Source organism: Xyrauchen texanus, chromosome 2 (genome assembly GCF_025860055.1).
Source record: "Xyrauchen texanus isolate HMW12.3.18 chromosome 2, RBS_HiC_50CHRs, whole genome shotgun sequence".
In the NCBI taxonomy this organism is placed as follows: domain Eukaryota; kingdom Metazoa; phylum Chordata; class Actinopteri; order Cypriniformes; family Catostomidae; genus Xyrauchen; species Xyrauchen texanus.
This window is the reverse complement of record NC_068277.1, coordinates 39,062,402-39,077,035: the sequence shown is the minus strand read 5'-3', so window position 1 is coordinate 39,077,035 and position 14,634 is coordinate 39,062,402. Positions and strand designations below refer to the sequence as shown.

General features: G+C 43.3%; 1 pseudogene; it reads right to left on the bottom strand.

Annotated features, from left to right (window-relative positions):
- The window catches only part of LOC127618074 (extended synaptotagmin-2-like), a 71,414-nt pseudogene that overhangs the window by 30,952 nt on the left and 25,828 nt on the right, over positions 1–14,634 (bottom strand).

Below are 14,634 nucleotides of genomic sequence, written 5' to 3'. Positions count from 1 at the left end.
ACCAACAGAGCTTTTAGATAAACCCATTTTATCTGTTCCCTTGAATCCTAATCATATACTCACAAATGAACCATGAGATTCAACAACAGATCTCTGAATTCTGAAATAGATCACTAGGCACGGTAACATGAATTGTAAACGATGTACTCAGAGAATGCTTAGCCTAAAGCTTTTTGAATGTTTAATGAAAAGAGTGCACCTATTGTATCAACATGAATAAAACATCAACCATTTAATTTGTTGGGAAAATGACAGTGAAGGCTGGGAAAATGACAGTGAAGGCTAAATCCTAGGTAAGATTAAGTAACTACATTCAATTATTGGCAAGTAATAAAAGCCTTCTCAAAGGTGTCCCTAAACTCGATGGCCATTAGACAGCCATGGCCAAAGCCTCATCAGAGATTCAAGAAAATAAATGAAAGAAGTTAAATTGCCTTTTTTGCCTTCTTCCCTCTTTAGCTTGATCTCCTTCTATCCTTAAGCCTTAACTTGGTCTCACTTACCACATATTTTACGGTTTTGTTGCCATTCGTTCTTTCTATCCTTTACACCGGTTTATTCCACACCAATCCGTTTATGTTTTCTCCACTTTTGTCCAAATAATTATGTCATTTGCCATCAGTTATTGACATTTAATCTCTCAAATTTTAGAGTGATGTGAAAAAATGCAGTTTCATTGTAAAATGCTAATTACTTACACTGAAATAAAAGAGCAGAAACTTTCACCCTGGTAACACAACACTTTAAACATAAATTATAAACATCATAAAAAAATGAAAAGGAACCAGGATACTCATAATTCTCATTATTGATTTGCTTGGCAAGCAGACGCAGTTCCCTAAACATCTTCATAATGCAAGCACAGCGCTCTCTGAGGCTACAATCATTACTAACCTGTCCTGAACAGTGGGACTTTACAGCACAGAAATGCACTGCATTATTGTGGGCTGGGCTGACAGATTTCAGATAAGTATACTCTTTGCCAAGTCTTGGGTTAGTTGTATGATGCAAGGAACATGGCTGACACAGGAGCAGTACTTCCTTGTAGTAAAGAACCAACAAATTTTAATAGTCTAAAACAAAGCACTCTTAACTCAAATGTTGCAGTGCTAATGAGCATTAGCTAATGGTGCCTTAGTTTGTGTGCTGGTTGTGATAGAGATGATCAAACTGTGCTTTCAAACAGCTTGAACTGGTACAGTGATTGGGGTTTGCAGCTATACTTCTCCTTACATAGAAAGTAAAATCAACATACACAAACCAAAACTACAAATACAAAAAAGCTGAATGCATTTAAAAGCTAAACTTTGGAGCAGCTTTTCAATACACTAACAGGGTTCCCACTCTTTTCAAGCCACAATTTTCCAGGACATTTTATGCGGCCAACAAGTGTAATATTTAAGTGAAAATATGTAAATTTAAACAGAGCTTTTATTGCTGTTTCTGTGTGTTTTTGATAGAAGTTTCTCACCTCCAGATAAGCAGTATCCTCCATGGCAGTAATGGAATTAAATAAATACATAGTCTGTATGTGCTGTGCACTTCAGAGTAGTGTTGTCAAAAATACCGGTACTCCGGTACCAAGTCAGTACTCAAACAAAATTGTTTTTACGATACCAGAATTTCCGAAGGTACTGGAATACAGAGTACCGGGTCTACCCGGTTCCCAATCAGAGTCGGGTACTTTCGAATGCTCACAACAAGAAAAGAAGACGACAAGCAAAGTAGCTGCTGCTACGGAGTCTCATCTTAATCTTGTCGAAAAGAAAAGTGGAAAAAGCCAGGTTTGGAAATTCTTTGTATTTGAGGCTGATGAAAAGGGAAACATCATAGATCAGCAAAAACCTATTTGTAAACGGTGCTTTCACAATTTTCTGATGAAAAGAGGAAACACATCAAACGTAATAAAGCACCTGAAAGACAGACACCCGGATTAAAGCAGGTGAGTTTAAAAGCATATTATCATTTGCATTAGGGCTGAAACATTTAGTCGACATTATCGACAACGTCCAAAATAAAAAATTTTCGAGAACATTTTCCTTTGTCGAATAGTCGTTTGATCTTATTAAACGTAAAATTAAATCACATTAAACTGTAATGATGAAGCGTGAGAGCATCACTACAGTTCACGCCTGACGGAGGAGACAAATTACACAGATCACAGTCCAGATGCACTCTAAACTTTCTAAAACTCTATGTAGATCCAAAAATTATAATAATACATTCAGAAGCACTCTCGTTGTGGAATAAGCGGAGCCGGAGCTCTTTAAAGGAAACATGCGTTACATCTTAAATGCAGTTATTTTAATGTGTTATAGCTTTATTAAAGTTAAAATAATACAGAAGCAGGTCATGTTAATAACTTTAAACTCAGAAACTGGCATTTCTCTGTGTGGTCGGTGCCTCTTCTGTGAGTTGCGTGAATGTCCTGATCTCAGGAGGAGAGATTGAAACTGCACCCGGCTGAGAGAGACTGCCTCGGGGACGCTCATCCCTTGAGCACTGACGCTTAATGCAGCTAGATTAGAACGCGATGGCTCGCGACTTATTTAATCAAAATATAGGTCACTGTGCATTTCTTATCGTGAAGAAAATTGGCAATATGCAGCTTTATTAATAAGAGAGCACTTTGCACATTAGTTTGGAAATTGTTTTTTATTAATTCTATTGTATGCTTGTTTATTTTATTTTTTGTAGTACTTGGTAAAAACTTATATCTAAGTGTTAAAAAATACTTTAAGCATACATTGTACAGTTTTGTTATAACTAGGGTGACCATACGTCCTCTTTTTCCCGGACATTAAAAATGCATCCGGCCGGGATTTATAAATTTGCGAAAATGTCCGGGATTCGGCCGTAGTTGCATTATGATGTGTATCTGGTCTAATACTTTATTATGAGTGTGCGCATGTTTGCATTGCTTTAACCCCTCTTTCTAAGTCCCGCCTTCTCGCTCACTAATTGGTCGATTAAAAGAGGCTCGCAGCAACTAATGGCCAAATTCCTGCCTGTCAATCTCTCCACGAATGCACGAAGCGTTGTTGTGTTCGGCATTAAACAGTTGCTTGACAGTAGCAGCAAATGACAGCTGAGTGGAAACAATACCCAAAGAAAAGTGCAAATTTACAGAAGATTTGCACAAAAAATTCCCATGCTTTCGTCCAGGTCAAGATCCGTAGGAAGCAGAATGTATGACATGTAAAGATGGCACTTATGTGTCAGTTGCTAATAAAGGTGAAAAGTGATTTAGAAGCACACATTAGCTCTGCGAAGCATAAAGGGTCAGCAAAAGGTGAAAGTTCATAAGGTAAATTAACGGACTACTTTTTCTGACCAGGTAAAATTATCGCATTGCTTCATTTTCAATGGCCATTCAAAATAATAGTAAATGAAGGTACACTAATGGCATCAAATATTTTATTTTAGTACATGGACATTCAAAAGAATGTTGGAAATTGTTATTTATTTATATACGTTACATGTTATGTTATGCTAATAGAGTGTCTTTTTCACTGTGTTAAAGTTTGCATTCATTGTAACACTGTTTTGAACCCATTTTTATGACTATATTCTATGTATTCTGCATACTTCATGTAACCTCTGAATAAGCCGACTCCAATCCTTGAATTACTGAAAATTAATTCACATTCCGAGATGTTAAGGCGGAATCATCAAACTATGAACAGCGTGATTTATTTATTACATTTGTTTAATCAGTGGTCCAACTGTCATCATTGTCTAAATTTATAACTCACAGGGATGCAAACTCATGATTGTCTCAAATGATTTTTCGTTCCTGGGTAGTAAGTGTTATTTCCTAATTGCTTATGCCTCAAAAGTATAGAAAATGGCTATTATTCCCCACAAATTTTCCAGAACATTCCAGAAAGATTCAGTGCTGAGTAAACTTGGAGTAACTTCTAGAACTTTCCAGTAATATAAATAGTAATATAAATACAGGGGCCTAAAGCCCACCAGTTCAGTTTAGTTCCAGCTGCCTGTGTGGATACATATCAAGACCTTGCTGAATGCCTTGAAGTATGATGAGTATGGCTGGGAGGTCATAGGAGACTTCAAAATGGTGGCATTCCTGATGGATCTCCAAGGTGGTTTTACCAAGTTTCCCTGCTATCTTTGCCTTTGGGACAGCAGGGACACCACAGTTGGGATTGGCCACAACAGACCGAGTTCTCTGTGGGGAGGAACAATGTCAAGTGGGAGCCACTGTTGGACCCCCGGAAGGTGCCAATGCCACCACTGCACATTAAATTGGGCCTTATGAAACAATTTGTCAGAGCTCTAGATTTGGAGTCGTAAGCCTTCAAGTACCTTCAAGACATCTTCCCTAAACTGCTGAGGCAAAGGTCAAAGCCAATGTCTATATCGGACCACAGATAAAGAAGATCCTGGAGTGCAATGAAATCCCCAAGCAGCTCACAATTAAGGAGAAAGTGGCTTGGAATGCAGTGGTTCAGGGCTTCCTGGGCAATCACAAGGCAGAAAACTATGCAGAGCTGGTTGAGACACTGGTGAAGAACTACGGCACAATGGGCAGTAGGATGTCCCTCAAAGTCCATATCCTTGATGCTCATCTTGATAAATTCAAGGAAAACATGAGTGTACTTGGAGGAGCAAGGCGAGCACTTCCAGGATATACAGGACATTGAATGCTGCTACCAAGGGCAGTATAACGAGAACATGATGGGAGACTACATTTGGGGGCTGATTCGTGAAAGTGATTTACAGTATAATCGTAAATCTCGAAAAATGACTTAATGTGAATGAAAAGACACAAATCCGCTAGTTTTTTTCATTTCAAAATATCACTGTCCTGGTCACAAAAGCAAGTTTGTGGGGAATAATAGCCATTTTCTATACTTTTGAGGCATAAACAATTAGGAAATAACACTTACTACCCAGGAACAAAAATTGTGTTACATAGTGTAATTGATTAGTTTAGTAGCCCCTTCTGGAGATGCCATTAGGTGGCAACAAATGAAAGTCTAATGTTCTAGGAGCGTGTGATTAAATCATTTGAAATGTTCAGGACCGAAATCTGCCAAGAAACTTTATAGTATTTAAGCATTATAAGAACAAAGCAGATCTATAATTTCCATTCAGAAACTGTCAGGCATGACTTTCATCCAAAAAGACAACAATAATAATAATAATAATAATAATAATGAGTCAATAACGTCCTTACCTTCTACATTATTAAAATTTGCATGTCAAATCTACTGACTTCAGTAGAATGTTTAAGCATTATAAAAACAAAGCAGATGTACTGTATCATTTTCCTACAGTATTTAAACTGCTGAACGTGACTTTTATTAGAAAAGACAACAATAATAGCATAATAACAATCATTTTGGGTTTCAATGATGTCCCTTTGTCATTGTAAAGTGCATTTCACATGAGTTGAATTGAGGCATCAAAGCTCCGCTAAACACCAATGTCAAGCGTCTCTTTGTCCTCCACATCAGGGTGACTACACACCGACTAGAGTTTATGCTGCATCAGAGAATGCTGCGAATGCATTGATTTCAAAGGAGATGGTACGTCTTAAGGATGAAGATAGAAATTTTGAGACATTCAACATCTCTTCATAACTGTCAACCATTTTAAAATATTGAATGTAGCTTTGTACTCTCAAAGACATCATTTATGAGGCAAAACATGTGAAAAACACTTTGGTGTGAAGTTGGAGCCGAGATTGTGCTGACGCGTCACTTCATAGACTTCAATGTTTTCGGCAGCACTGACACAAGTCATGTGACATCCCCTCAACGTGCAGAAAAATCAGTCACTTTTACGCAATAATAGCTCTTCCACCCTTTTCTCTCCATGATGAAGAAGGTAGACTTGCATGCCGACGCTGAAGTAAATGAACAACTCCCGATTGGCTGCTGCTGTAATCAATCATGAGGGTGTAAGCGCCCTTAACCGCTGATGTTGTTTCACAATGCGCAGCCGTCAGCAGTGAAAAAACTATATAAATTTGTGTATGTGTCGGAGTCAGATCGTTACCATGTTTTTGTACTTGTAAAAGGAATCCTTGCTAGCAAAACAGTCAAATGGTTATATTAATATTTTCCAGGACAAATCATTATTTTTCCAGGATATTTAAGTATTTTTCTAATTTTCCATGCAGGAAAACTGCATTGCAAAATTCCAGGTTTTACAGGACACGTGGGATCCCTGACTAACTTATTATGAACACACATAAGTCCTGCCATTGACTGACTGACAGATCTACCCTGCAGCAAAGCATTGAAACATAGTATCTGATGAATGACAGCAATTAAAGAAGAATACGTTTAAAATATGACCATGCACACACCACCCCATTTGTGGCCTGTGTTAGGGAACAGCTAAAGCGGTGTAATCACTCACCCACCAGTGTGTCTGCATGATCAGCACAATCATGAATCTCCTACTACTTTTACCACAGACAGTATCTTACAGCAACACATTAAGGTTTCAGCCACTAATCTGTAATTACAGCACTCGTTTAGATCATGTCACTTTGGTTAACTTTTCCTCTAAATAATTGTAATGGAATTGTGAATGCATTGCAGGGCTATGCAGTTAACGTGTTTCAAAGATCTGAATAATTAGTAAGGTAGTTTGAGCTTATTATGGGTCTTGCAAACTGGACTGAAAATTGTACCATTTAAAGCAGCGTCCTAATGCCAACAATTCCACTCTGGTTTAATATTTATTGTCTCTGAAGTGAGTGGTGCAAGTAAACATGATTGCACAAAGGTATTCATCAAAATGTTATTTGCTGTTTATGATATATACTCATATCTATTTATATAAATGTATTCACAAACACTCCAGCATGCCTGATGTAGCCATAAGAGTCATGAGCAAGTTTGATATTGGATGTAGTTTGTAAATTTATGGATGAATGAGAATCTAATAGTCCAATTACTCATTTAATTTAAGTGTAACCAGCAAAAGTAAACACACATTACTGAACAAAGCCACTGTTTAATTATTGTGAGACCTGGATGGACACTCTAAAATAGGGGTATTGTCCTACAGTTATGGGGAAAGTACAGTTAAATAAAAAAGAAAAAAAAAACAAGAGGTCCAAGACCCTGGTTTAAAAGCAAATATATTTTGCAACATCACCAAGATGAAAATAACCATCAAAACAATTACAGGTTTTATAAGATGATTTGTGGGACTGGAGTCAAGTTACAAAGTGTTCCTAGGGAAAAAAAAGTAAATGACAAAATCCACTGTAGAGGTTAACTTACTTAAGCCCTGGAATGTCCAATATGTTTGTGAGTCCCGTCCAGTTTATGTCCAATAGCTGAATGAGAAAAAGAGTGAGGCATATAGATGAGTTATAGAAAAACTCTACATGTGAAAATGCAGGTGTACCAGTTAAAAAAAATAAAAACATTAAACACGTCTGAACATGCCTGAAGCCTGTAATATTATACCACCCTTGCTTTCAATGGCAGTCAAGTCCCACTGTTTTGTGAACACAAAAATGAAATGATATGTACTGTGAGTGAGAGAGAGATAGAGTAATAAAAATAGGGAGAGATATAATCTAAAATGTACTTTTATCTTGTTTCCCTACAGGAGTTTGTTTCAAGGTGCCACTGACACAGCAGAAAATTATCTAAAGAAGAGAGGATGTCTCTGCAGTGCATAAAAAATGTTTTAAAAAAAGCCAGACTGCAGGACACTGGATGCTACACTAAAACATATTCAGTGTCCCTACGCCTGCCACATTTAAGTCCAGCAAGAGTGCTAAGGGTGCCAGAAATTGAGCTAAATACGATTGAGTTGACATGCTGTAAAATTAGCCCTGCTTCTAACTCTGGTACTGACTGACTGACTGACTGTAGAAATTAGGTCAGTGATGCTGACTGTCTGCCACTGCCACATGTTGTAAAGAGCTGTAAAGATTATTGTCACACAAAAAAAAATAAAATACATTATCGCACTTTATGGCGGTTGGCAAATCTTTAAATAGTCTCTATCTTGCAATTCTTAAAAGTCTGAAAACATTTATTTTTCTCGCTCTCTTTTTCTTCCCATTATAACTGGCCATTAGTTGTACTTGAAGACATCCTTACACCTTGGGAGCGTCTGAGTCCTCTGAGAAATGAATCTATTGCCATGGGAACTGCTGGCGTGATTGAGAGGAGAATATCCTCCACTTCCTCACCCTCAAACATGGACATATGTGTCTATTAAAAAGAATCGCATTTTGTTCCCAATCCAATAAAAGTGCAATGAAAACTATTTTTATCATTTAAAAACCTCTGGTGACACTGACAATATAAGAGAGTGGGAATTGTAGGGTTTCCTTTGGGAGATTAGAGCACTCAGAAATATGTCACTTGGTAGCTTTTTGCTATACATTACCAAAATCCATCATAGTGGCATGGGAAAAGAGATTACCACAAGACCGTGCTTTCTTTTTTTATAATGAGATGAGATCAAGCCACTTTGGCATGGAGTTTGGGACAGAAAACATGGATAGTGGAGGTACATCTGTGAAAAAATGCATCTGTCATTTTTCAAGCACAATAATAATAATAAACAATGGGATGAACCCTTATGTATTGAAACACCGATGGGACGTACGTAACTGAAATTAAGTAAACTGGGGTTTCTGTATGACATTTTATGATTGAAGGTATAAAACTGGTAAATAACTGGTAGAGATTAATATTGCTGGAAAAAGATGTTACAATATTTATTGCAGGCTAGCATAAAGTGCAGTGTTTGCATTTTTCTTGTGTGTCTGGTTTATAGGGACGCACAACATATTGGCGGTCGATATATTATTGGCTGATAACCAGGAAAATTAAAATAATACTATAGCGCCGATATTTTCACAGATAATTTGTAACAGTTTATTTGCTTGCAGCTCGGACCAGGTGATAAATCGATATCAATATTTATCACGATAAAAAAAACTCCATTATATCGACAATATGCTTTTGAATAATTTTCAAGATTTAGCCTGTGTTCTACAATTAGACATGTGTGTTGTTAAAAACACTAGCAGTTTGGCTTTCTTGTATGTTTCCACTGGTGCGTGGTGAGCAAATGTGAGAGAGCGCGCTTTCAATTTCTTCCTATGGAAGCCGAGCGTCAAGCTCGCGAGGTGGATTGTAAAATTGACAGCAGCGCGGGGAAAGCGGTTCCCTAGCGTTGGGAGTGGCTTTGTGTGGATTTCTTCCACGTCAGTGGAAACTCAGCCATGAAGTTTCTATTGCCCCCGCTAAGCAGGTCACCGCATTCAACACATCACTAGGACGGTTACGCCCTCTCATCGTCTATAATGAGCAGCGCGACAAAACAACAGTGCCGATTGCATCATATCTGATCTTTCTGCGCTGTATTCTTGAATATTTTTCTCTAGCACTGAAACACGCTTCACTGATGCCCTGTCCCGGTCCGCACCGCTTCCTCTTTTCCCCACATGTGAGTAAACATGAGGTGCGTGTTTCCAGAGCACCTTTAGACCATAAAGTTTTTCTTTCTAAATGTAGTTCTATTAATCAGCATGTTACAAGCCTTTAATAATAAACACATATTTCTGTTCTAATTTTGTGAAATTATTCAGATTTCATCATCTCTGACAAGGATGAAAGACAAAACAATTACTAGTTTGTAGCCTAGTCTTTCTCACTTGAATGAAAATAGAAAAATGGTCCATTCAGACTTTTACATTTTCAAAAGTTTCTCTCAGGAGACACCCCTGAACCCCCCCATACAGTATCATTCCTCAGTCACAAGGGCTTCTATGCCCCCATACTTGGATATCTGCATGTAAAGAAATATGAAAATCATTTTAATGTAAAAACACAGTTCCCTATCGAGAGGTCTCTCCTATTGCGTAAGTAGCTTACGCTATGGGAAAACTCCGTTCTCAAGAAATATTGAAGTCTTTATGTAAAACGCATTGCAGCTGCACAGCAGACAGTCATTGGCTGTGCCACGGCAACTGCTCGAACCAATGATGGGGCGACTCTGAACGCGCGACCAATGGGCGCGCGCCTCACGTTCACGCGCTCAGAGCCTGCCGAAATTAGCATAGGCAGGCTATATAATGGGCACCCCGTCATGAGAGTTCCTTTAGATTGAATCTCCTTCAGCGAAGACCTTCTCGCTGGATCCTCCGGATTGTTGGAGTCTTTCGCGCCGTTGACAAGCTTACAGTGGGACTGCTAAGAGGACGCCGGCGCCTTCAGCCACCTTCGAAGCCTTCTGCTACGCCATCCGGCGCGCATCGCATATCCTTTACTGCAAGCGCTCGCCCCCGCGACGCTTTTAAAAGTAAAAGAGTGATTTTCCAAGGCGTTGTTTCAAATGCCTTCAGCCTGCGCCTCGTGCAGAGGACGGAGATCGGCACATCATCTGCACTCGCTGCCTGGGTCTGGACCACGCAGAAGCTGCACTCATTCAGGGCGGATTTTCACCGCAAACGAGCCGGCTTCCACCGTGCTGCCACCTCCGTTCGAGCTGCGCAAGAAAAAGCGCCGCTCACAGAGGCTGCCAGAGCACGCCGACTTCGGTGACGTCACGCCGGCTCAGTCCCCGCGTACATCACCGCTACCAGAAATCTCCCCGCCGCCAGTCCACTTCACGAGAGCGGACCTGCACCCCTCCAACAAAGCGGTGGGTCTCGTCTTGTTCGGCACATCAGGGGACGACGATGGAAAGGATGACAGCCTCTCTCTTGACGCTGCATCCGACGACTGGCCGGGCTTGTTCGACCCCACGCCATCGACATCAGCGGACACGAGCGCTGGCACCAGCATGGACTCGAAATCGTCCGTATCCTGTCAAAAGTCATGGAAGACCTCGGGCTCGACTGGTCTTCCCGGAAGAACCCGCCCAGCAGCCGGCTGGACGAGTGGTTCCTGCAGGCGCCGGCAGGCCCCCGACAGAGACCCTCTCCTTTCTTCCCTGAGGTCCACGACGAGCTCACAAAGTCGTGGAAAGCCCCGCACTCTGCTCGCCTAAAGCCTTCTTTTTCTTCCTCGCTCTCCTCAGTGGACGGCGCGAGAGAAAGAGGCTACGAGGCAACTCCGCCCCTCGAGGAGACAGTGGCCAACCATCTATGCCCACCCTCCACCGCTGGATGGAAGGCCAGAGCTTCTCACCCCTCGAAGCCCTGCAGAACCACCTCAGCTCTCGCCGGTTGCACATACGCCGCCGCCGGCCAAGCTGCGTCAGCACTGCATTCGATTTTCAGGCCAAACTTCTCCGCACCATGGACGAAACTGGACATGAACCCGAGGCTTTCAAGGACCTGCGCAGCGCTACGGACGTAGCCCTGCGAGCCACAAAGGCCACCGCCCAATCCATCGGCAGGGCCATGGCTAATCTGACCGTCCTTGAGCGCCATCTGTGGCTAACGCTAACGGAGATGAAGGACGCGCGGATAAGGCACCATTTCTTGACGCGCCTGTCACTCCAAGCGGCCTGTTCGGACCGGCGGTGAGAGAATTCACTGAGCGCTTCACTGAGGCTCGGAAGGATTCGCAAGCTATGCATCACTTCCTGCCCAAGCGCTCCAGCTCGTTTCAGAAACCGCCCCAGCAGCGAGCCAGGGCAGAGCCGCCCGTCTCCCAGCCAAAGAGCAGACCTGAAAAGGACGCTCGACGCCGCTCGCGTTCCGCTGGCCGAAGAAAGCCGCACGAGCAACGAGGTCCTCGGCCCAGAATCACTCTGAACACGGAGCCTTGTAAGTCTTCCTAGCAACAGGAAGAAAAAGAGAGAGTACGTGTCTCGCAAAAGCCGGACCACTCTCTCTCAAACATCTAAAACATTACCCAATCCCCTTACAGGCGGCTGGAAATGTCTATACAGCAGTCAATGGGCCAGTCATAAAACTCGTTCACCTGCAATCAAACGCCGTTTTTACGGCGACACACAGAAATCACGAAGAGAGTCATTTTCTGCCTGTGTCACTAAGGGTTCACATGTCCACACTAAAGTGCGCATTCCCACATATCAATACTGTCCAAACAGTGCCAAATACCTCCCCAGTTCAGGCTGGATGTCCCAAAAATGTAGATCGTGTGCCTATTGTCATGTATGCACCACTACACACAAGCACTGTTCCCACAGTTATAAACACTTCCCCAGTAAAAAACGGGAAATACTATAAGTGTAGCGCGCGTGCCTGCTGTACTGCACGCAACCCTACACACAGCTACCCATACAGTTTCAAACAGCTCTCTATTTCATGTCGCAAGCATCGCAGATGCAATGCGCGAGCAAAGAAACTCCCCGCTAAATGCGGAAAGCTTTATGAATGTGGCGCGCGTGCCTATTATGATGTATGCACCCCCACCCCAAAACACTGTTCATACAGTTGCAAGCATCTCTCCGACTCATGCTGTGAGCATCTCGGAGATAGCGCACGTGCCTGTACTCTCACATGCACCCCTGCACTTGGCACTCAATATGGCTGCTCAGCGCGCACCTGCGCCTCTGAGAGCCGTAGACTCTGTGTTAGCACAAAGCGATTTGCCGGTGGGGTCCATACGTCACTGCGACACGCCCCCAGCCAGCATTCAGCCCATATCTGTGCGAGCAGAAGCCTGGGAAAAAATCCCCGACATGCCGAAATGGGTTTTGAACATAATAAAACACGGATACTCACTTCAGTTCGCTCGCAGACCACCCCGCTTTTCAGCGGTGGTCGAGACGAAAGTGAGGAAAGATGTGTCACATGTTCTACGCACCGAGGTGCTCAAACTGATAGAGAAGGGCGCTATAGAAACTGTTCCTCCCTCTTTGAGCGAGGCGGGTTTTTACAGCCGCTATTTTCTCGTCCCGAAAAAGGACGGTGGCCTTCGCCCCATCCTGGATCTCAGACATCTGAACAAAGCTTTAATGATTCGCTCGTTCAGAATGTTAACAACCAAACGTATCCTCGTGCAAGTTCGCCCTGGGGATTGGTTTCTATCAGTGGATTTGAAAGACGCTTACTTTCACATTCCGATAGCGCCTCATCACAGGCCCTTTCTGAGATTCACTTTCGAGGAACAGTCATACCAGTACACAGTACTGCCATTCGCCTATCATTGGCCCCCGTACATTCACCGAAATGTATGGACGCGGCACTTTCCCCTGAGACAGCGGGAGTGCGAATACTGAATTACCTCGACGATTGGCTAAACATAGCACAATCAGAGGACCAGTTAATGACGCACAGATCTTGGATTATCAGCCATCTAGAATGCCTGGGTCTGAGAATCAATTTTGCAAAGAGCGTGCTATCCCCAGCCAGAATATCTCTTTTCTGGGAATAGTGCTAGACTCAGTGCAGATGACAGCGCCTCTCATCAGAGCGCGCTCTCTATTCGACGCCTTGTAACATCGTTCAGAACGGCACGCACGCTCCGTCAAACGATTTCAAAGAATGCTTGGTCTCATGGCCTCGGCATCAGCTGTACTCCAGCTAGGATTGTTGCACATGCGTCCTCTCCAGCTGGCTCAAGAGCCATGTCCCCACTCACGCGTGGCGCTCGGGCCACTTTTTGATCAGAGCGAATCACGGCTGTATAAAAGCCCTGACGCCCTGGAAAGCCATCAACTGGTATCAAACCGGCGTGAGTCTGGGCGTGAGTACGCAGAGAAAAATGATCATGACAGATGCCTCCAAAATAGGATGGGGGCCCTTTACGAGGGCAGGTCTGTCTCCGGTTTTGGTCAAACCCGAAAAGCTCTACACATAAACTGTCTGGAAATGAAAGCGGTCGCCTTGGCTCTCAGTGCCCTGCTTCCGTACCTAAAATCGAACACGTCCTGGTCCGAACGGACAACATGACGTAGTTTCAGTATATAAATCGCCAAGGTGGACTCAGGTCGAGCTCCCTGCACTCTATGGCCAGGGAGCTCATTCTATGGTCACAACACCACCTGCGCCGCTAAGGGCAGCGACGTGCCAGGTGTCCTGAACCAAGGAGCGGACATGCTATCCAGAGACAAGGTTCTCCCAGGAGAATGGTCTCTCCACCCTCTGACGGTTCAGTGGTTATGGCAAACCTTTGGCGAGGCAGAGGTCGACCTCTTCGCCTCCAAGGAAAACGCGCACTGCCCTCTCTTCTTCTCAAAAAGCACAGATACGCTCGCCCAAGTTTGGCCGAGCCGCCCCTTGTATGCTTTTCCCCCGATCGTGATGCTACCTCAGGTCATCAGTCGGATCAGGGAGGTGAAATGTGCAGTGCTCCTGGTAGCCCCACTCTGGAAAAACCAGACATGGTTTCCAGAACTGATACAGATGATGCAATCTGCCCCATGGCCGATTCCGCTGAGGCAAGACCTCCTCGGACAGGCCAGCGGGATGATTCTTCATCCCCGCCCTGATCTGTGGGCACTCCATGCATGGCCCCCTCAACGGGTTCCCGAGAACCTCCCCAGTGGAGTTTTGAGAACCATTACTGAGGCGCGAGCGCCCTCTACGAGGCGCTTTTATGCCCGAAAGTGGAAAGTGTTCAGTGACTGGTGTGATACCAAGAGTTTGAACCCCAAAACGTGCGAGATACCAAGTGTACTCGCCTTTTTGCAGGAGCTGCTGGAGGCGGGCCGCACACCCTCCACGCTCAAAGTCTATGTGGCTGCCATAGCGGCGTCACA